Raw genomic sequence first — 23,647 nt, 5'->3', positions numbered from 1 at the left:
GTGAAGAGTATTTAGGTGGAACTGAACCAAGTAGAACAATAACCTTGTCAGTATATTCAGCATAAAAATTGAATACACTTTTACTTCCTACAATTTATATTTAAAAGAAAAAAAATATGGCCAAGACATTTTTTTACAAAACCATGTCTGCTTAGTCTCACTTAACAAAAAGTATGTTTTGAAATGCAAAATAATGCATTAAAAATGCAAATAAAAGTAAAGTCTCCCTGTTTTGCTCTCTTTACTCTGTGGGAACCTCAAACTTATCCAAATGGGAAGGGGAGAACATTTCTACTCATTTAATTAAAGAATCATGGAATTAGAAATTTTGGCATGGAAGGAACCTCAGAGGTCATTGAGTCCATGCTCTGTAAGAGGGAAAAAGGGGGTTTTGGTTGGATATAATATTTAAAGGTGTGGTCACCAAGAATTGAATAAATACCAATTCTAAGATGATTTTAGTAATTTATTTACAAAATATAAGAGAGAGAGAGTGGAAGTAGAGAGATGAGAAGAGGGTATAGTAAGAGATCTATCTTAAAGGACTTCACTAAGTACTCAATCCCTGGCTTTACTCCATCAGAGTTCCAGAGGTTCCAACCTAATAACCTAAAAGTAAATTAACAAGGCGTTTAGCCATGAGGGCTTCTCCCAATCAAGGGAGTCTCCAGGAACCTAGTACCTAAAGCAGTCAGCCTTCTTCATTTGCCAAGTGTAGTTTAAGAATAGTCCCACCATTTTCAAAGTCCTAGCCAGAGCTTCTTCAAATCCAGCTCCAGGCCAAAGAGTGAGTCTGAGGTCCCAGCCAGCATTCCTCCAGGTTCAGTTCCAGGCCAAAGAGAGCTGATTTGAACTGAACTCCACTCTCTTTTAAAGGGTCTTCTTTTGTATCACTTCCTGTGCCTTTCTCTTAGTATACATGTCCAATCACAACAGATGCTTTTCTTAGGACTGCCCAGGAGTCACAGACTTCCCAACTTGTGAATTAAGTGGAGGTGTTCTCACCTTTGGTGATTAGATTAAGAATAGGCAGGGCAGATTTAATTTCATTATCAGAGCTCCTTCATGTTATAGATGAGGCAGCAAAAGCCCAAGAAATTAAGGAACAGTCAGTATAAAGTGGAGGCGAGATTAATTATCAAAGACCCTATCAAAAGTTCCAGTTCTTAATTGTCATATTTCCCCAGTGGGTTTCAAGATAGACACACATGGAAGGGGCTGAAGGTATTGCTCACATTAGTGAGATCACAAATACATGTGTGTGCTAGAATATTCTCACTGCGGTGGTATGTGGTAGAAAATCACGGAAAAGTAGGATCTCAGAAGAATTAAAATTAGAGATGACTGAAAGGGCAATGGAAAGAACTATCGTGTGTACTGTGTCATATTACCAACCATTTCATACATGGACAAAGATTTATAAAAAACACGAATGCAGACATTCATGTTTGGAAAATGAAGTTGGTCTAGTAATGGAGGGCAAAGGGGGAAAGGGTAATGAGTGCAGTATTAAAGTATTTGGCCCGTTACCCAAAAAATTTCAAAAGAGATAGAGGTAGGCAGGCCTAAAACCTATTAGGCAGATTAAGAGTTTATATATGGGAGCAGCTGGGTGGCTCAGTGTATTGATAGTCAGGCCTAGAGATGGGAGGTCCTAGGTTCAAATCTGACCTCAGACACTTCCTAGCTGTGTGACCCTGGGCAAGTCATTTAACCCCCATTGCCTAGCCCTTACCACTCTTCTTCCTTGGAGTCAATATTGACTCCAAGACAGAAGGTAAGGATTTAAAACAAAAAGAGTTTATGTAAAGTCATGGACAAGAATGGTAAAGAACAATAAGGAAAAAAATGAATTGCAATACTCCTCAGTGCAGAGCATGTAGTCAATAGAGCCAAATGAATCAATGAAGTTAAGGGCCCATCAAAACTCTACCATTTGCAAAGAATATCAATTTAAGTCTGTATCTACGTGAGATGGCCCAAAGCAGAGATGAATAAAAAATGAATGCATGAGATTTATGATGGTTAGGCTTTGGACCCCATACCAAAATAATCCTTAAGGCTCTCATCTTATTGCTGGAAGCCATCAAAACCCATGACATTTAGCACAGCTTGTCTCCAGTTATGACAACAGCATAGCAAGTGTTAGAAGGATGAATGTTCCACTCAGTTTCCCCTATGTGACTCTTTTCTTACTGACATTCCCTTTTATTGAAATTATTGTAATCAATATCCTTGCACAAGCCCAGGGAGATACAGAAAAACAATACAGGATAATATCAGAGCCCCCCCCCCACACACACACACAGGCCCCCTATAACTCTTAGGAAATTCCCACCCTTACATACAGTAATACAGAAATTCCCCTAGAAGTTACTTCACAACAAACCAGCATATAGTGAGTTAATGTTAAAGATTTTAAAACTCTAACTCAGATTCCCATACACAGGTCAGATTCCCATATATAGGTGCCTGCAAGAACAAGCCAGAACAGTCTTCAAGTTTCCCCTCTCCCAGATCCTATTTGGTATAGTAATTTAATATAAAAGAACAATGAATGAAATATGAAGAAAATGTCTCCCATGAAAAGGCCTGTACTTTCTCACCAGTGTGGCCCAAGAGATATATTAAACATACCTAACACCTTGTCTCCAAAGATAAGATGTACGGTGGGAATGGAATTCATGCCAACATTGTTGTAATCTTGAGAAAAATGATATAAAAATTAAAATTAGCAGATGGAACTTCAGATCAGCCACTGCAAACCTACTGGGTCTCTGGCTCTTCTCACTGTGTTTTCGCTCAATTGTTCCACCCCCAAAGGGAACTGGACTGCTGGTAATCCCCCTTTTACCTCCCAGCATCTTACTGCTTTTGAGAATCTTACAATGATTTTATTCTTTTTTTGTCCTTCCCTAGGAGTTGTGTAATTAGAATTTTGTACCCTTAGAGTTCATTTCGCAGAATTCCTCTTTTCCCCACATTATGTCCTTACATTTTGTAGATAAAAGTTTCTGGAACTCCTCCCTCTCTCTCTTCTCCCACTTTCATGATCCGGGGAACTGCTCTTTACTCATGGTTTTTACTTTCCTCTACTTCAAGTGATTATTAATAAATCTTTTTTTTTTTTTAATTTTAAACCCTTAACTTCTGTGTATTGACTTATAGGTGGAAGATTGGTAAGGGTAGGCAATGGGGGTCAAGTGACTTGCCCAGGGTCACACAGCTGGGAAGTGTCTGAGGCCGGATTTGAATCTAGGACCTCCTGTCTCTAGGCCTGGCTCTCAATCCACTGAGCTACCCAGCTGCCCCCTTAATAAATCTTATAAAATATAATAGTTGGAGTTATTGGATATTAATTTTAATCTTACATTCATAGCAAACCAAGAAAGGATAGAATCATTAAAATTTTTTCTTTTAAGAAAGCCTTTGAGTAAAGAATAAGGAGTCAATAAATTTTGCAAAACTGATTTTCTCTCCTGCCTCTTCTGGTCCTCCTCTGCTGCTCCTGTTTCCACTGTCACTGCTACTGCCTTCTAGGTTTGACCAGACACTGCCTGGGGGTCCTAGCCATTTCTACTCTTCACAAGCTACTGCAGTTTGAGTCATTACTCCTCTTGCTCCCTCTGCAGCCTCCCTACCATTGCTGATTTCCTGACAATCTGAGAGCTTTTTGAAAGCACCTTCTTTCTTCCTAATTTTTCTTTTTAATTTCTAGTTTTCTAATTTCTTCCTAATCCCATTGGCCTAACCCCTCACTTCCCCACCACATGCCCTTGTGGGTTTTCTAGCCTGTGCTAGCCACTTTTCAGTGGGGAATGTTATCCATGCTAACCCTAGTTTGGCTAACCTGGGTGTGGTCTCCTCTGCTAAACTCTACATCCTAAAAATCCGGCATAATGGGGTGGAAGGGGCATGTAGCAAGACAGTGGATTTCAAACCAGAATTTTTTTTAGAAATTAGATTCTGTTCTCCCTACCCAAAACATCAAATGGTACTCTGTCTTTCATATTCAAATGCCCTATTGTTCTCTCTGGCGGTTTTGCCCCTAGGAGGAGGGGATGGAAGCATAGCTTTTCTAAACCTCTTAACTAACTCCTAAAATGCTTTTTGTTTTGTTTTGTTCTGTTTTTCCTTTCTTTGCCTTCAAGTAATTCTTTTTTGTTTTGCCATTGAGCTAAATCTGAGGTATCATGGGGCCACTGGTTTTACCCCTGTGGTGGGGAAGGGACATAATTCTTCTCCCAAACGTTCCTTGTGAGGCTTTTACTCCTAGGCAGTGCATACAAGGGTAGTGCCACCTATGGACAGGAAGTAGAAATTGCAAATATGGCCCAGTTCCTGTTTCCAGAGAGCCTTACTGAGCTCATGCAGCTTATAGTTTTAGGGTGTCTTTTCTTACTATCATTGTTGAGTGTACTGATTGGATACCTTGCAGTTGATAGCTTGAGTACTCTTGAGATTCAGCAGGGAGGTTCATCTCCTTAAACCCCCATGTCATTTTGGCCTGCCCAGTCTCTGTAACACACCCAATATGGGATTTGTCCCTACTATTGCACACTGTGGATATGGGAAACCCCAGAGATGTGACCAAAGGAATCTAAATGGATGATGATACTGTGCAGGGGAAGTAACCTTAATGAGATCTGGAGATGAATTTTAAGCCTTTTCAGACTATAATTTTATTGATATTAACTCTTTCAGTTCTGTTCCCCTCCAAATATTGCACAAGTCTCTACTGGAATTGGAGAAAAGGACTCTTGAATTCAAAGCCTGTACCCTATCATGCTTATTGTATTTGTTGAGTATTTGCTTAAAATTCTATTTTGTTTTTCAAGTTCATATATTAATCTGATCTATATTATTCTGTTACACTGAATCATTTTCAGCTACTATATTTTGATAATTAGCTATATCTTCTGTTACATTGTCTTTATTTGTACCTCCCCTATGACTGTACTGGAGAAAATACCATTGTAAAAGTCCATAGTCAACTTGGACAAATCCTTTTCAGTGGCAAAAACAAAGGTCCTTATGGATGCTGAGTTGGTCACCAGATCCATTGAGGTCACATGTTGCCTATCATGGCCTTTTGGATTTTTTTTTGCCTTTGTTAATTATCACATAGATGATGGTGGATAGACTCCATCAAACTGGTTATTATCTGTATATAACCTTTGGATAATTTAATGAACTAAATATCTCAATTTATTTTAAGGCAAATCAGATTTTCAGATATTTAGTAGCATCCCTAACTCTGACTGATCATTTGCCTGCCTTTGAGTTGTTTGTAACAAGAGGTAAAGGTACATTTGTAGTTGAAGTGAAGTGCAGTAACATTATTGTATTCCCCATCTCTGCATTTATTAAAAATGTAATGGATGAGACATGTGAAGTGATTTCCACTATTTAGTCATCAGCTCCACATTGAATTTTATGGGACATATTGGAGACAGGTCATTTAAACTGTTACAGTCTCATACAAGAGGGATGGAGGTTCTCCAAAAGGGTCTTAGTTCCCCTGTGATATATGGTAGGTTGGAAGGGATTTCCTGGGAATACTAGTAATTTATGAATGGGTTTTTATATCTGTAACTCTTTAGCTTATTCTACCCTTCTACCAGAAGGATCTAAATTATTGGTGACATTTTAGACCTCAACAATTTTCATCAGCAGTATAGAGGTTTGTGTTTTCTCTGGGTTCCTCTGCCACATTGTGAAACTAGGGCAGTAATAGACTTTGTTAAATATATCTCAGTCAAGGTTGAAAGATTGGCTGTATCTGGAGAACCTGTGACAAGGATCCATGAGTTCATAGGTTTTTTTTAAAAAGTATCACACAGCAACTCATGTGAATCCTAATAATAGTGGGTTTGTTTGCTATTGTCATGAAATGGGTTATCATGAAATGATTTGGGGGAATTTTGTTATTTCTTTGAATATATATTACCTATTGTACTATTGTTTTATAAAACTATTACTTGGTGAAAGTAATTTTCACTAACACTCATGTTATGGATCATGGCCAACTTAAAAAGGAAATGGATCTCATTTTTGGGTGAGAAAGCTTTGTATTCTACCTCTCCTTGGCTGACACAGTGTGTCAGTGATTGTAAGCATTATATTTTTTATATTTTAAATTTTTTTTAATTATTGTTTTTCCTTTGTACATGCAATACAGTATTTGAGTTTTCTTTTTGTTCTCTCTCTCTTTTTTTTGTACTTGAAACACATGTGATCAGTATTAAGGTTTTTTTATTTTGCACTACAGTGAGTTTAACAAGTCCATTAGCCCTAATGTCAATGCATACCCCAAAGCTTTAGACTATAGAAACAGTGCCATTGATTGTTAAATATTATGGGACTTTTATTAATGATTGTGTCTGATTCCAGGAGAAGGGATCACAAAAGAGCCTTTATACAGTGCCAAGAAGCACAAAGTTGACCTACACAGTGCCAATGAGCACAAGGTCAAAGAAAATAACAAATCCCTGTGGGATTGATGAGATTCTGTGCCAAGATGTGGGACTTGAACTTGTTTGAGGTTTGAGATTTTGGCTATTTGACATATGTCAGACACAGATCTTCCCTGTACCATATTCTACAAAGTATTGAAGTTTGGCTACCCTCCTGGGTCCCCTATCCATGAGAGAAAAGATAAAATCAGACCAGGGAATGCTATTTCCCATTTAGTGCTAAAATCTAATCCTTTTTCTTTCTTTGATAGTGTAGTAATTTTCTATAGTCCTGGCTGCTGATTGGGTAAGTGCATAATTGTTACTACAGGCTTGTGGGACACAAATCATTTTAATCAGGTCCTGATTCAAGGACTTGATATAGGGTTAATTTCCTTACTTAGGATTTTTACACATAAGTCTTTGATATGTTATATATCATCCAGAAATTATTTTTTCTTTTATTTGTTTTTTTTTGATGTTTTTGATTTTCTTTTGGCAATTGATTCATATACATCATAATTCACCATTTATCCCTGGGTTATTCATGTGTTTTTCAGCACCCTCCTCAGAGGGGGATTGTATTATTATCCTATAATGCAAAGTTTAAATTCTTTTGAGAGTAATTTTAGGGTAAGAAACTTGCTACCTCCCAAATCCAGAAAGTGAACTGCTTGGAGAAGGCACCATGAAGATACCTGCAAAAATCACACGCTGCAACAAAAGATCCAGAGTGAACTTTGCGATGTGGTGAATTTGAACTGTGAGGGGGTTGAATGCATTTGTTTTGAATGTACACTCTTATGCCAAAGGGGACTGCCCCAAAATTGGCTTTCTGTCAATGTAGCAATCATTGGTTTTGTTTTTTTCCCTCTTTTATTTCCTTATTATTCACAAATTATAATGATTTCCCTTTAGAAATTGCAAAATTATATGTACCACTAGCTAAAGATCTTTTAAGTTGGTTATGTGTACTGATCCATTGGGAGACTGGTCTTCCAAAGGATCACAGGGAAGAATTATGTAATTAAAATTTTGTACCCTTAGACATCATTTCCCAGAATTCCTCTTTTGTCCCCATGTTACATCCTTACATTTTGTAGATAAAAGTTTCTGGAACTCTACCCTTTCTCTCTTTTCCTGCTTTTGAGGTCTCGTAAATTGCTCTTTAATCTCAGTTTTTGTTTTCCTCTACTTCAAGTGATTATTAATAAATCTTATAAAATATAACACTTGAAGTTATTAGATATTAATTTTAATCTTACAGAGTCTAACTTTTACTTCCCAAAACATGGAGTCCATATAGGAAGTTCTCAAAATTCCTTCTGGGGAATTGTACTTTAATTAAACTACTAATAGGAATAAACCACATAAATCAGTTCAAGTTGATTCAAATATTTTTCAAGTGTCTATAACTTACTAGACCCTCCAGTAGGTACCAGGGAGGTAAATACAAATGAATCAACCTTTCAAATGAGAAACTTACATCCTCTGATGGGGACATGGCCTACATATGGTATGAAGAAAGTTGAAAGTGGAGAGAACATTAAAAGCTAAGGGGATCCAGGAATGCTTCAAGGAGATAGCAGTACCTAAGAGCCTTGGAGTAAGACAGGACTTTTCCTTGATGTAAGGAAGAAATGCATTCAACATCTGACTTAAATGGATACATAAAGAGAGTTAGAGACAGTATGGAATTTAGAAACCAATGAATATTCTGATATATTTAGAAGTTAATTTGTTAGGTGGAGTTTATGAAATAAGTAACCAAAATGCCTGTCGGAGGCATTTGTAGCTGATCTTGGTGGCAATAGGGAGTCACTGAAGGTTTTAGAGGAGCAGAGTGATAGTTATACCTGTCTTAGGAAGATTATTTTGGCAGTTAGGGGAAGAAAAATAAGTTGGGAAGGAGGAAACACTGGAAGGAGGGAGACCAATTAGGAGATTTTGATAGTAATCCAGTCAAAATATAATGGGGGGTTGAACTAGGGGAGTATCTATCAGAAAAGTGTTATTGTCAAAGTAAACTTGATAAAACTTGACATTAGATTGGATATGGGGAGTCAGAGATGACTTGGACATTATAATATGGATATAGAGATATAATATGGATGAGGGAAAGGTGGTAAATACCTTCTCAAAAAACATTAAATGGTGCCCTCAAAAATATGGAACTATAAAGGAAATATTAATTTTTATCGTGATTGTGTCAAGTTTGAGATGCAAAAAATCTGTATAGGAGAACATATATACCAACCATTGAATATCTCCAATTTATCCGCTCTCTAGCTTATGTGTTGCTTCCATATTTTCTCTCCCATTAGATTGCGATCTTCTTGAGAGTGGAAGCCATTATGTACTTGGTACAGAGTAGACAATTTATAAACTTTTATTGACTAATGGAATGACAATTCAGAGTGCATGACTGAAATTTGGAAAGAGAAGTTGACACTGGATAAAAAGATACATATTGGTGATATAATGATTATAGTATTAACCTTGGAATTAAGAAGACCCAAGTTCAAATTCTGTATTAGACCCTACTTCTGGGACTCTAGACAAGCCATTTAATCTCTCTCCAGCTGTTTCCTCATCTGTAAAATGAGGATAATAATATCCTCTATCTCATAGGGCTGTTTTGAAGCTCAAATAAAATGACTATTATATAATACTTTGCAAACCTTATAACATTTATATAAGTCCTAGCTAATATACAGAAAATTGAGAGTCACGTATGAAATTATGGGAATTGATAACATCAAAGTTACTATAATAGTAGTTCTTATTCTGGGAAGATATTTCAGGTAGTTCATAAATTTGGTTGAGAAAAATTCATTTTCCTAACTTCTAACTGAAATTTAGCATTTCTTTGAATCATGAATATTGACAGCCAACATGATTCTGAGAAGGGGTCCATTTGTTCACCAGGCTGCCAAATTAACATGCAAACAGAATTCTAAGACTATCTGGTCTAGGGTGAATAGAAGGAAAAACAAGCAAATAAACAGAGGTATATGTGTTAAATGTTACAGCTTCGAATGGTATTGACTGACTTATGGGGTTGACATGTTCATGATTCCTATATAAACAAGAAGGATTTTAGCATTACTTGTTAGCTTTGACTCTTACAGTGTATTGATTATTTGTGAGAATGGTTTAAAGCTGAGCCCTTAGCTACGATTTCCTTATTTAGATGAAAAAGAAGAAAAGTAGAGTGTGAAAATGAATGGAATCCATTGTCTTCCATAAGCCTGGGCCTTACCTCTCTGGCCAACATCCTTAAACACTACTAACTCATTTTCTGGAAGCCAGGAAAGAACAATCACACCTAGTAGCAGAAAGAAGAATTGAAAGGGGTTATAAGGAAACAGGAAACCTAAAATCAATCAATCAAAGTGGGATTAATACCAAAGATTTGGCCATTCTGGTATATCATCACTTCAAGACAGACATCTTTCTGTCTACCTGTTCTGTCTACTATGGGCAATCCATATAAGGTATGTGAAATATGAATTTTAGTGACTAGAGGTCATTCCTGCTTCAAAAGTGCCCTTTGTATGTTCATGCATGAGAAAGTTCTTTTTTTTTTTAATAGAACTGGCCTTTGCCTTTCTGATTCTCTTTCTACCCTAATCCTTTTCTACAAATCATATAGCTGCTTTTCCTTTGTTAGAGTGTTATTCCTTTTCTCTGACTGCTATTTTCCTTAGTTTTCTCCTCCTTTCTTCACCTCCAGTTATGTAATCTCATATTCTGCTGTCCCTAATCCTGTCACCTCCTTTCACTGAATTCTCCTCCTTCCTCCAGCCCCTAACTCCAAAACAAGATGCAAACTTTTCATTTTCTGTGAAATATCTTACTTAATGCAGTGATAAGAAGGCACCTTTCTGATGCTCAAATCCACCCTAGGTCTTGTCAAAGGTACTCTGTGTGTGTGTGTGTGTGTGTGTGTGTGTGTGTGTGTGTGTGTGTGTGTGTGTGTGAGAGAGAGAGAGAGAGAGAGAGAGAGAGAGAGAAAGTTAGGAGGGCAGGGAGGAAGCTATTTTTTAGCTGAAAGAAAATACAGGATTTTTTAGTTTTAGAGTGTTTTATGAGTCAATAAGAGATTTGATTCTTTCTTGACTTTGCAAAGCTGGTCTAGAGACAATTTGGATGTCTTCAAAGATGGTGGTTACATATGTTCATATTGAAGTTATTTGCTTGTTTGGAATCCCCCCTCTTAATTCTCTATTTAGTATTTAGCCATAAGAATTAGCATTCTTGCCTGCATTGTGATAAAGAGAAACAAATCCATCAATCAATAGTATTTATATATCTGCTATGTGAGAGGAAGCATAACATCGTGGCAGAGAGTTGTCCTTGGTTAAAAAATTCAATAGCAGGAGAAGAATTTTGAGTGATATAAGATGGAGGAGAGAAGAGGGGCTTTTTCCCTAATGATCTTATTGTTTCATTGATATATGAATTATTTTCCTTAGCTGAGAGAATATGGGAAGTGATTGTGATGAAGGACTTTAGAAGGTTTGAAAATGTTTGAATAAGCCCCTTCACTGGATGGCTTATGAACTGATTAGGGAGGTGTATTAGAATTGCCTTGCTGCAATGAAGACCTATTTTAGACTATGTAACATAAATTTGAAGTGAAACCAATCAGAATTGTTTTGTAATTTTCTTCCATTCCATTCAGTAGTACCTCAATATGAGTAAAAGAGTTGGTTGAAGAGAGTCACCCAGTGTTGACACTTGGCAGAGTAAGAAGTGATAGGAGAAGAAGTAAAAGATTCATTTGTGGAGGATATTTTAGATTTGAATTGATTTATTGAGGGATACAGATATTTAGCTCATTGGTGATACCCTGGAAAAGCATTGAGGGCCAGAAACCTAAGAAATGATGAAAAAAAGGGTTAAGGTTATAAGCTGGAGAGAAAGGTGGAATGAAAGTTATGGTCATATAAAGAAACTTCATAGTTCATGAAGATTAATATAGAACCCTCAAGTGTTATGTCAAGATCTAAAGACATATTCATCTGGTTGTATGGCTAAGGTAAACTGATTGAGTAGTATATAAAAACTGAGTAGATTGAGAAATTGCATAGCAATGGTAATTGAAAGAGTATAATTAAAATAGTGAAGTACCCTACTATGAGGGCAGAAGATAGGCTGGAGAAACTGATTCAAGCATTAGACTCATTGAGGAAAGAAAGAGAATCAGGAGATCAATATATAATTACCACTAGGATTAGGTTTGGGTGACAAATTTAAATAGCATGAATGAACCAATGAAAATGTATGTAGAAGCTAATTTGAAAACTATTGTATGTTTATACAAATGAAAGATATTGAAATTTGCTTATAGCCAAGATATGAAAATGAAAAGTCATTCCAGACTCGTCCATTATGCTCAATTCTTCTAGGAAAAATAGAAGAATATAGAATCTGTTGTCTCTGGAGTGGAAGGAGTCTTGAATTCTGGCTTTTATACTGTGGAAGCATGGAGAAATCATCTCAACTTTTCTACATCTCATCTTCCTCAACTGTGAAGGATGGACTAATTAACATCTAAAGTCCCTTCTACCTTTGAGTCTAGGTCCAAGAAGTCCAACAATTCCAAGGATTGAGGGATTAGAGAGTTGGATTTAATCTTTAAATAGTCTTTGCTGTATTGGACCAAAATCTCTTCTGTTCATTTCTACCAATTGTACATAATTTTGCCTCAGGAACCAAGTAAAAGAAAACAAAATTCTTAAAGTACTGTAGAAATGTTGGTTACTGCTATCATTTCTACAGTCATTAAATGTCTTATCAAGATATAAACTCATACATGAGCTTCTCTGTGTAACTAACTGGGTTGATTCTTCAATTCTAGGCACAAAGACTATCACTGGTCAATACCTAAAGCTTCCTTAGCTTGGAAGTACTACTAGGTCTCTACTGTCTCTATGGAAATAGTCTTTGAGAGCATACCGCTCTACAAGGACAGTTTGTTTTTTTTTTTTAAACCCTTGTACTTCGGTGTATTGTCTCATAGGTGGAAGAGTGGTAAGGGTGGGCAATGGGGGTCAAGTGACTTGCCCAGGGTCACATAGCTGGGAAGTGGCTGAGGCCGGGTTTGAACCTAGGACCTCCTGTCTCTAGGCCTGACTCTCACTCCACTGAGCTACCCAGCTGCCCCTACAAGGACAGTTTTGAAGAGAATTTTGAGAGCATGCTGTCATGTCCATACTGAAAAGGTCCTATTGGGTATTTGGGATGAGGGAGATCTGTAATGACTTCCTTTATTCAGAACATACAAAATATAAATGTCAATGAACATCTCATATTATTTTGAGCACTTCCTCCAATGATACAGATCTTAATCCATTTAAACCTTCTACCCTATAAATTGTCCTCTAGGTCTTTTTTCTAGTCTATTGATTCCATTGCAGCAACGAGTCTGGTAAATGACTTACCTTGAGTCATACCTTTAAGTGTATAAGAGGGAATTCAAACCTTGGTCTTCCTGACTGACTCCAAGTCTATCATTTTGTCCCTTACCCAATTTGCCTTGCAATACATCATCTTTTAAAAATATTTTTTACTTACTTAAAAAAATATTTTCTAATTAAATATGCCCATTTTTAACATTCATTTTTTAAAGCTTACCTGGCTTAAAATTGATACTGAGTATCAGTTCCAAGGCAGAAGAACAGTAAATGCTAGGCGACTGGGGTTAAGCGACTTGACCAGAGTTTCACAGCTAGGCAGTATCTGAGACCAGATTTACTCCAGGCCTGATTCTCTATAGCCACCTAATTATTCCTAAAATTTATTTTTTAAAATTTTGAGCATAAAATTCTCCCTCTCTCTCCCACCTCCTTGAGATGGCAAGCCATATGGTATTGATCATACATGTGAAATCATGCAAAATATTTCAATATCAGACATACTGCAAAAGAAAACAAAAAAAATCACAAATGAGATCTGTCATATTTTCTTCTTGAAATTTTCTTCCTATATATAAACCAGAAATGTATAGAAGGTGAATAGAAGAGCATGACATGGTCTTGTCAAAAATAATGTTAGAAATGATAAAGTTCAGAATGAGCTGGGGAGAGATGATCAAAGAAAGGAAAGGATCTTTGTAGGTTGGGGTTGGAAGATGATAAATGATAAAAGAGAAGGCATAGTTGCTTTTTTTTTGTATGTTTTCTCTGCAAAGGAGAAAGGCCTTTGACCATTACGTTGAAAATTGCAGAACAACAAAAAAGAATAACAGGGACATGAGACTACAGGTAAGTAAGGAGATAGTAAGAGGACCTAGCTGCCCTGGTTGAATTCAAGTCACCACTACCAGATGAACTGAATCTTTGGGTCACTGACATTTGAAAGATTATGGAAATTGGAAGAATCCAAATGTTTCCAAAGAAAGGTAAGGGTATTACGTCTGCAAACTATAGTGAATTTGGTCCTTGTTCCTAAAGAAAATTCTAGAAAGGTCATTCATTAAAGGGACATGCAATAGACAAAGAACTTGATCTGGAAGGCCTAAGTTTAGATCCGATCTCAGATACTTACTAGCCATGTAATCCCAGAAAAAGTCAGTTAACTTTTATTTGCCTTTGTTTCTTCATCCATAAAATCGGGATAATAATAGCACTTACCTCCTGAGAGTCTTTTTTTTTTTCTCTTAAAGGGTCATATGAGATGACTGTAAAGCACTTATCATGGTGCTTGGCACATAGTGAGTGCCAGATAAATGTTAGTTATTTTTTTTTGTTGTCATTATTAAGAAGATTGGTGAATGGCTAGAAAGGGAAATGATGACAACAGAGAACCTATATGGCTTAATAAATATCATGCCATGTCAAACTCACCTCATTTCCTTTTTTGAAAGGACTACTAAACTAGGAGATTAGAAGAATTGAATAGCCATAGTTTGCCTACATTTTACTGAAGTTCTGAAAATCTTATATGATTCTTGTTAATACAATGAAAATATAAAAGTTAGACAATAACACTATCAGATCGATCCTACACTTGTCAGATACCCCATTGCATTTGTTATTGGTTTAGTGTCAATATGGTCTCTGTAGTAATCTCCAATAAAGAACATATAGGATCCACATTTGGTTCGGTGATCTTTAACATTTTTATCAATGACTTGGATAAGGCATAGATAAGATGCTCATCAGATTTACAGAAGACAAAAGAAGGGAAGAGCAACTAATGCACTGGATGATGGTGTCAGTGCACAAAAATTCTCCTCCCTCCTCCTAGTTAGAGTATTAAGCTGAATAGAAAATTGTCTTAAGCCTGGGAACAAAAAATAAATAGCTCCATAAATACTCTACACAAATATTAATTGTGGGAAAGTGATTATTTGGAAAAGAATCTAGGGGTTTTAGTGGTGTAAAAGTTCAATTGAGTCCTCAGTGTAATGAGAGGACCAAAAAAGGTAATGAGATCTTGAGCTATATTAGGAGAAATACAGTTTCTAGAAGCAGGTATTCTAAAAGAAGGAGGTGGTAGTCTCATTACACTCTGATCTTATTAGACTTCATTTGAATGATTGTATTGATTTATGGGTACCACAGTTTAAGAAGCATATTGATAAACTGGGTAATATCTAGAAGATAACCAGGATGGTGAAGAACATTGAGTCCATGGCATATGAGGATAATTGATTGAAGAGATTGGGCATGGTTATTCTGGAGAAAAGAAGACTCAAGGGGAGCATGAGATTTCTGTTCAAGTACATGAAAGTCTGCTATGTGAAGAAACAATTAGACTAATTACATTTGACTTTGAAGGTAGAACCATGAGGAACAGGTGGAAATTGCCAAGCTATAAGTTGAGGTTTGATATCAAGAAAGACTTCTTGATAATTAGAGCTATACAAAAGTGGTATGGGCTGCCTGGGAATATGGTGCATCCTCCTTCCTTTGAGACTGTCAAGCAGGAGGTGGACATCTATTTGTTAAGTTTGATAGAGTGAAGATCCTTTTGTGAAATGAGTAAACTAGACAGATGGCCACTGAAGTCCTTTCCAATCCTTAATCTTTGTTGTTCTCATCCAAAGATATTTCATGATAAGTATGTCTTTGATGTACCTAAGCTCTGTGAGGAAAAAACAAATTAAGCTATGGGAAGCAGGTTTGCATACTTATTTTTGTCCCAAAGAAGTTCAAGGGAAATTGGAGTCAGGATTCCCATAAATTTAATAAATAAAAATGGAAAATTGAATCATTATCAAGTTTTCACCTAGATATCATTTCCTTCTTGGAGCCTTCAGTGAGTTCCCCATTCTTTTATTTTCCAATTAATGTTTTTGAAGCAGGTAGGTGTTGTAGTGGGTAGACTACAATATGAGGCTTAGAGTCAAGAAGATCTCAGTTCAAATCCTGCCTCAGAAACTTTTTAGCTATGGGACCCTGAGTAATTCACAACTTCCATCAGCCTGTTTCCTCTTCTGTAAGATGGAAATTGCAAAATCATTTAAAGAAGGAAATGGCAAACTACTTCAGTGTTTTTGCCAAGGAAATTCCAAAAAAGGGTGATGAAGAGTCTGACATGACTGAAAACAACTGAACAACAATAAAAAAGTGGAAATAATAGTAATTATTCTATAACAGTGATGGGCAAAGTTTTTAAAGAGAGGGCCAAAGGAAAGGAAATGCTCATCTGTCAGTCTGTTTCTAAGGCAACTCTTTCGAAGTTTCATTGTGTTGTATCCTACTCATCGTGTTCATCAGATTAGGAATAATGTCCCACAGCCCTGAGTTTGCCCAACACTGCTCTATAGTATTGTTGTGAGGATTATATGAGATAATAGAAACAAAGTATTTTGCAGTCTTCTTGCTCCATAAGTGTTTTCATTATCAACATCACAATCACCTTCCTTCTCAAAAATTTCCATTCCATTTGGTTTAAATCTGCCCATTGTTTTCATCACACTCCATTTGACTCTACTTCTCTGTGTCCAATAATAGAATATAAGTTCCATGAAGGCAGGGGGCATTTTTATTTTCTGTCTTTGTATGCCTAGTTATATGTATTTTCATACACAATAGGTACTTAAATATTTGTTAAATTGAGCATGTATTGAGTATTAAACCTGGAGCTTTAATATCATATGATCATCAATTTAGAGCTGGAAGGAAGCTTCTAGGCAATCTGGTCTATCTTCTTCATTTTATAGATGAGGAAACTGAGGCCCAGATATGTGATGGGATTTGTCCAAGTGATTAAGGCAAGATTTGAAGTCAGGTCCTCTAATGCTAAAAACCAGTGCTCGTGGCTGGTTTGGGTAACAAGTATGGAACTTACATTTAAGCTACTTCTTTAATATTTGCATACATGGAAATTAGGTTTACCTTTGAGTAGAAATAATTCTCAGTAAATTATTATTTTGATGAAGTTGCTAATAATTATAATTATAATTTCTGACCCCTGATCTAAGTATAGTTATTGCAGCTTATTCCTCCGTCTGACTTGGGTATCCATTCAGAAAAGATTTGTTAAAGTGCTTAATCATTATGAGCTCCACCTGCGCCATCGTTCAGATTGGCTCATTGAAGGAAAAGGGCAGAGGACCAAAGTGGTCAGGAAAGAGTTGACAAAGTCAAAAGATGGACTTTTCATAGTAGCTATTCAGCATCTTGACCATTCTCATTAATGATCAAACTTAGAGAAAGCCTTGATTGCCATATAGCCTCCATTTTGGAAGAAAGATGAATCTTATTATGAGACTGAAATTAATTTTTCTTTGTTCCATTTATCTGCATAAAGCAGTTATAAAATTGCTTACAGCAATCAAGATTCTGGGAGTTTGCCAGCTTTTGAACAGATAAGCTGTTTTTGAAATAATTATTTTCCAATAGTGTCATTGAAGTTGAGAACATTTTTGTTCCTCCTACTCTTTCAACTTTCCTTTTAATTAAAGATGTGCCTGCTTTCCTTTTACAAATTCATATTGAACAGGCTGTGAATATGAAGTGTGAATATTAACTCCTCTAGCCTTTCAAGTGTTCCCTCGAGAAAGTTGGAACATCTAGTAAGATTTGTCTTCAGTCCTGTACCATAAGGTAAATCTTAAAGTGGGGCCAGGCCATGTTATCAGCTGTTAGCTAAGCCACATTCAGATGTATTCAGTGTATCTATGTGTTGAGCATAGATACAGAACTAGAAAGGACGCTGAAGTTCATCTAGATTTGATGTCTTTATTCTATCACCCTATACCAGTGATGGTGAAACTTTTAGAGAGTGAGTGCCCAAATTATAATCCTCACACTGCATGTGAGTCCTCTGTCTTACCCCAGACAGTAGAAGGAGGAAACACTCCCACTTGTCTGTTGGACAAAGGGGTGGGTGATGTGAGAAATATCCTCTGGCATTTGTGAAGAGAGGGAAGGAGCATCCCATAGGTTCACCAACATGGCTCTATACAGTGAAGAAAATCAGGCCTCAGAGAATGGAAGTGCCCAAAGTCAGTAAAATAGAATGTAACCAAGTCACAGATTTTTAGCAAAGTCTGCTGACTCTGAGTTCTTTCCACTGGACTAATACACAGCTTAATGAATTGGGCTTCTTTGAATGATATTAGGCTTGTTTAGTTTGGGCTTAGTTCCTGGATCATGAATATTGGGGAGAATCTGAAGAGAGACAAATTTAATCTTGATGAAAGGGGGAAAATGCTAATAATTATAGCTATCAAAGTAGAATGGATTGTATTTCTGTATAGGGGCTTACCATTAAGGCAAGAATTTCTTTTTTCTCCGATTACAATATTTTATTGTAGTTTTCCCAAGTGCTTGTAGAAACAATTTTAAATGTTTGTTTTCTGACATTTTGTGATTCAAATTCTCTCCCTCCTTTCCTCCCATTTCCCTTTCCTGGAGCTTTAAATAATCTGAAATAGGCATGTGCCACCATGCAGTATATATTTCCATATTCATCATGTTATAAAAGAAGATACATAGCACACATACAAGAAAAAATAAACTTATGAAGGAAATAAGGTGATGAGTGGCCTGCTTCAATTTGTAATACTACAATTTAAAACAAAGACCAAATAACCACTCACTTTGTTGTAGTGTGTTCTTCTTGTCAGGTATGAGGAGGACTAGAAAGTCACTGAGGTTTCTGCAACTCTACAACTCTAGAATTCAGAATTTATTTTTACATTATAATTTTTCTTTAATCATAAATAATTGAAAAAACTTTCATGAGATGCAAGTTAAAATCACCTAGCATAGAGCTAAAGATATACTGTAAACCCAATAAATACTATTCTGACTAAGAGAATCCCTTAGTTTTTAAACAGATGTTTAGTTTTTCAAGCTCAGTAGAGGGAGCATCCTCTAGGTTGAATTTTATAGAGAGTGAGAGTGTTTGTTGACACAGCAATTATATTAATCAGGAAAATAGGAATTATACCTAAAAAACAACAACACAAAACTTTAGAATCAAAGAAGTTAAAGGTATAAGGAAGGGATGGTAGGTTCTTGGGGACACACTAATATTCATAGTCTTTCAAATTTCCAAGGACCCAAATGTCATAAGTTATTGGATACAGTGATAAAAGGGCTCTTTGGTCAAGAGATTATATGATTTAAAGCCACAAAGGCTTTAGGAGATTATGTTGAGAACTAAGAGGGACCATAGGATTTAGATTCATAGCTTCATAGGAATAAGATGTAGAAGAAATCTTTAGTAATGTAATTCAAATTCTTCATCTTAAACTGAAGGAAAATGAAGCCCAGAGTGTACAAGTGGCCTTTTACCCATCATGAGTGGGCAGTTTCAACAGAATACATTTTGTAGAATTTATGCCAGCTAATCAAAAGGATTTTATTAAGTACTTACTATGTGGAAGGTATTGTAGAGAAAAAAATAGCAAGAACATTTCCTGACTGAAAGAAGTTTAATTTTCAATAAATCAAATTTAACCACCAAATATCTGTACCACTGCCTCCCCACCCTAGTGTCTAACTCTATATTCTTCAGTCATGGACATAGCAGGGGGGTAGGGGAAAGAAGGGTGTTGAAGAGTCTTTGAAACACTTGCTGGTAGTGGTCTTCCCTGACTCAGTCAAACAGAAAGAACTTAAGTACCTTCCATGTGTCAATACTGAGGAGTCAAAGAACAAAATGAAATAATTCCTTCAGGGATCTTACATTCTTTTTGCAGGAACTACACAGATATATACACAGTAATTTTGATAGTGAATGATGACCTTTCAGGGGAGGTGGAATCAGGAAAGGCCTCACATCATATCCTGCTTTTTTCCAGGGTGCCATGGAATGGGCAATAATTTTATAATCAAAGGGGAAATAGTCTAATTGCATTAAGAACTAATGTCTTAATAGTTCATGGCTAAGAAATAGGTAATCCTTCTAGTTTTTCCAATCATTCTTAATTAATCCAAGTAACAAAATCAATTATTAATTAAGATGCCTCCTTCCTCTTTCCTATAATTAGGAAGATTTTTCTGAAAGATCTCTATTAGAGTCCTGCTCTGGGAGCTCATTATTGCCCAACAGAGACTGGAGATTCTCAAAGGTGAAAACAGCAAAATCAAATTCTGGCCAACCTGGAAAGGATTATGATGTCATTCTGGTGTGGGCTCTCAGTGGAAGAGTACACTAGAGAGTATCAAAGTTGGAAATGAAATATAGCTGTCCATCTATCTTATATGATTGAAAAAAAATTATGACATCTTCTTGAATAACCTGTGAAGGTAAGGAAGGTTTGCCCTCTTTCTCAGTTGAAGGTATATTTATTCTGAGTCTGAAATTTTGGAACTATTAAATTATCATTGCAATAATAGATTTGTGATTTCATTGGCATAGGGAACTCTTGGATGAGGAAACACCTCCTACCACACTGAATGACATTTCTGAAACTTAGTTACCTAGAACACTGAGAGGCTATAATTTGTTCAGGGTCACACTGTGCATGTCAGCATCCTGAATTAAATTCAGATTTCCTTGGGTCCAAAGCCAGCTCTCTGTCTACTCTTCAGGGATCCCTAGCCTGGGGTTCACAACTTATATGCACACACAGACACATACACATTTTCATATATGCATACACATATGAGTTATATGTGTGTATTGATATCACATTGAAATTTAGTTGACTAGATAAATAGATGAATTGACAGACAGATAGACATAGAAAGAAAGAAAGAAAGATAGATAGGTAGATAGATAGATAGATAGATAGATAGATAGATAGATAGATAGATAGATAGATAGGATTGGTTTTCTTGGTAACCCTATATATTTCAATTATGCATTTGAAATCATTATTCTGAATACTGAATAGACTTCACCGGATATTACTCAAGGGCTCTATGACACCCATGAAAAGTGAAGAACTCTTAGAAACTTAACTTTGTAGCCTCTCAGATATGAGAAGTTAATGGAAAAATCCATAGAGTACTTAGAATTATTTATCTTTGGATAAACTAAAAAGTCTACATGACTATACCAAGTTATTAGATATTGGTATGGCTTCAGTCAATGAAGAGGAACAAACTTTGGATTTTTTCTACCTCTCTGACCCATTCTACAACCCTTTCTTCTTTCAATATCACAGGATTCTTTTTGAGGCAGGTTTTAAATAGCAAGCTCAGTGGGTTGAATTCTTTACTGGGTTCAGTGTCAAGCAAAGTAGTTCACAATAAGAGACATATGACCCTTTACATATCAATCATGACCTTTCCTCTGTCCTAATATTTGAGATTGTTAATTCAAGGGGGGAATCAGAGAGTTTCTACTTCATCACTGTCTTTCAAAATGATTCCACCAGTTTCTGGCCTTTCAAAAGTTTCCAAGATCTGGAGTTGGCTTCTATCTCCTAGGGCAGTGATGGAAACCTTTTAAAGGGGCAGGTGATGTGAGAAATGTCCTCAGTTACCAATGGAGAGAAGGAAGGGAGTAGCCCGGCCTTGCATCCCTCTGATTTTCTAATAACAAATTCTCATAAACTTTGTGCCGGAGCAATGGTGCATGTGCCCTTGGAGAGGGCTCTGAATGCCTCTTCTGGCATATGTGCCATAGGTTTGTTACCATAGTCCTAGGGTAATCACAAACTAGAGTGGGCCTCTGGGAAGGTCTGAAGAGACCTAGTCTCCCTGTCATTCAGCTCAAAATGTAATCAACATTTTCTCTATGAAACTTTTTCAGTGACAGCCAAAATGTAATCATTTTTAATTGATATAAGATTTTGCATTATGTGAAGTAAATATCTTGGGGGAACTCTGTCCCAGTCCAATCCTGAAAAAGACTCACCAGTGGATGGACAGAGCAGTCACAGCATGAGATGTCTGATGTGAGAGCATGAAGGCAGATGGCAAGCCTCTGGCAAATGTAAGGATTCAGGGGGAGGAGCTTAAGTTTGAAAGACTAGCACCTGAAGTCAAGTGGCTCTTTGTTCCTGTTCTCTCTGAATTGACTCTCTCTCTCAGGGATTGCTCCTGATGGCTTTTTATTTTAATCTCTTGATCTTTGACAAGAGAGGGCTCTGGAATCCCCTTGTTGCAATGTGGGACCAAATTTTTTTCTTAAGCTAAAAAGACTGGAAATCTTATTTCTCTCTTTCCCTTTACTAATAAATGTTTGTGAATCTAATAATAAGCCTTTAAGGATTTGGTGTAGAGTGGAAAAAAGCAAACAGTGGCTTCATATACAGAAAATGTGGTTTCAGATGTCTTCTTCTGCTATTTATAATCTGTGTGATTCTTGTAAACTGCCAAAGCCTTCTTCTTATCTTATAGCATTGAGGTGTAGTGAAAAGGATTTGGGATTTGGATTCAGAGGACTTGATTACATCTTGACTCTTCTGATTCTTATTCATGGGAGCTTGGGCAAGTCATTTAAGCACCCTGATTCTGCTTCCTCATCTGGAAAATGAAAGCTAGGACTAAACGACTTAACATATCCCTTCCATCTCTAAAAATATAACTGGGCTATGAGATGAACCATGGGCTCAGAGATTTTGGATTGAAAAAGACCTTAGAAATTATTGAATCCAACAATTGACCACCATTCCTCATTACTGTCACTACACCCTTGAGAGGGAGGGCTGAAATTCACCAATGTGCATACAAAGCCCAGGTTGACACCCAAAAAGCAATTATTGATTTCTATCTGAATGCACCATGGTGTCTCCTCTTTTTACTTCACACAATACACACATATCTAGTTTAAGAATAGATAATGAGAGAAATTAAATCACTTGTCTATGGTCACAGAAATGGTAAATAACCCAGAGAGAATTCAAACTCAAGCTGGAAGGAGCATGGCATAGTACATAGAGTATTGGATTCAATTAAGAAGACCTGGGTTCAAATCTTGATTCAGACACTTACTAGTTATGAGACTCTGGTTAAGTCATTGGATCTTTCTAGGCCTTTAGTTCCTCATCTGTACAATGAGGAAGTGAGATTCAATTGCCTTTAATGTCACTTCTAACTCTAAATCAATAATACATGATGCTCTGAGAACAAGTCTAATGGGGATGCCACTACCCCATGCTGCCAAAATACATTATCAACACCTTGACAATGACTAATCTGAGAGAAGATTTCCAAATGGTAGCCAGGATATAAATAGAGCATTCTCCAAGCACCTGAAAGGATTAGGGAAGACAGCATTGTGCATAACCTGGTCAAATTTTTATTACTGTACAGTGATGAATCAGGTGGGAAAATATAACAGTCAAAGGGAGTAGAGTAATTCTCTGGTAAGCAGGGAATGTGAGAAAACAAGAACTTCTTGCTTCCATTTTTGGTGAGAGTGTGTAGGTGGATGGTCTCCACTGAATCCCCGAAGGAGCAATGCTTTCTTGATTCCCATCTCCAGGTTTGGAGTCTGGGGTGACAGGAAAGAATTAGTCAGATTTACACACATTTCTACAGAACAAAGACATAGGAAGAGCAAACTTTCAAAAGCACCAAACTGGAGAAGAAACCTCTCCCTCCCTCCCAGGCTCCCTTCATCCCCCTTCTCTCTGCAGGAGTCTTCTGAGCAGCACCTTCAGGTATATAGCTAGCAAGGCTGCCTTGCCACTGACAGCTCTGAACTTTTAGCTTGTGAATCAATTAACCTTAAAACTTGAAAAAAAAATCTTTAGCAATCTTCCAAAACCCCAAAAGTTTCCTCTTAACATTTCTCTTCTGGCCAAATGGCAGCTCTTATACAAACAA

Source organism: Gracilinanus agilis, chromosome 2, assembly GCF_016433145.1.
Source record: "Gracilinanus agilis isolate LMUSP501 chromosome 2, AgileGrace, whole genome shotgun sequence".
In the NCBI taxonomy this organism is placed as follows: domain Eukaryota; kingdom Metazoa; phylum Chordata; class Mammalia; order Didelphimorphia; family Didelphidae; genus Gracilinanus; species Gracilinanus agilis.
Note: the sequence above shows the minus strand (reverse complement) of the source record.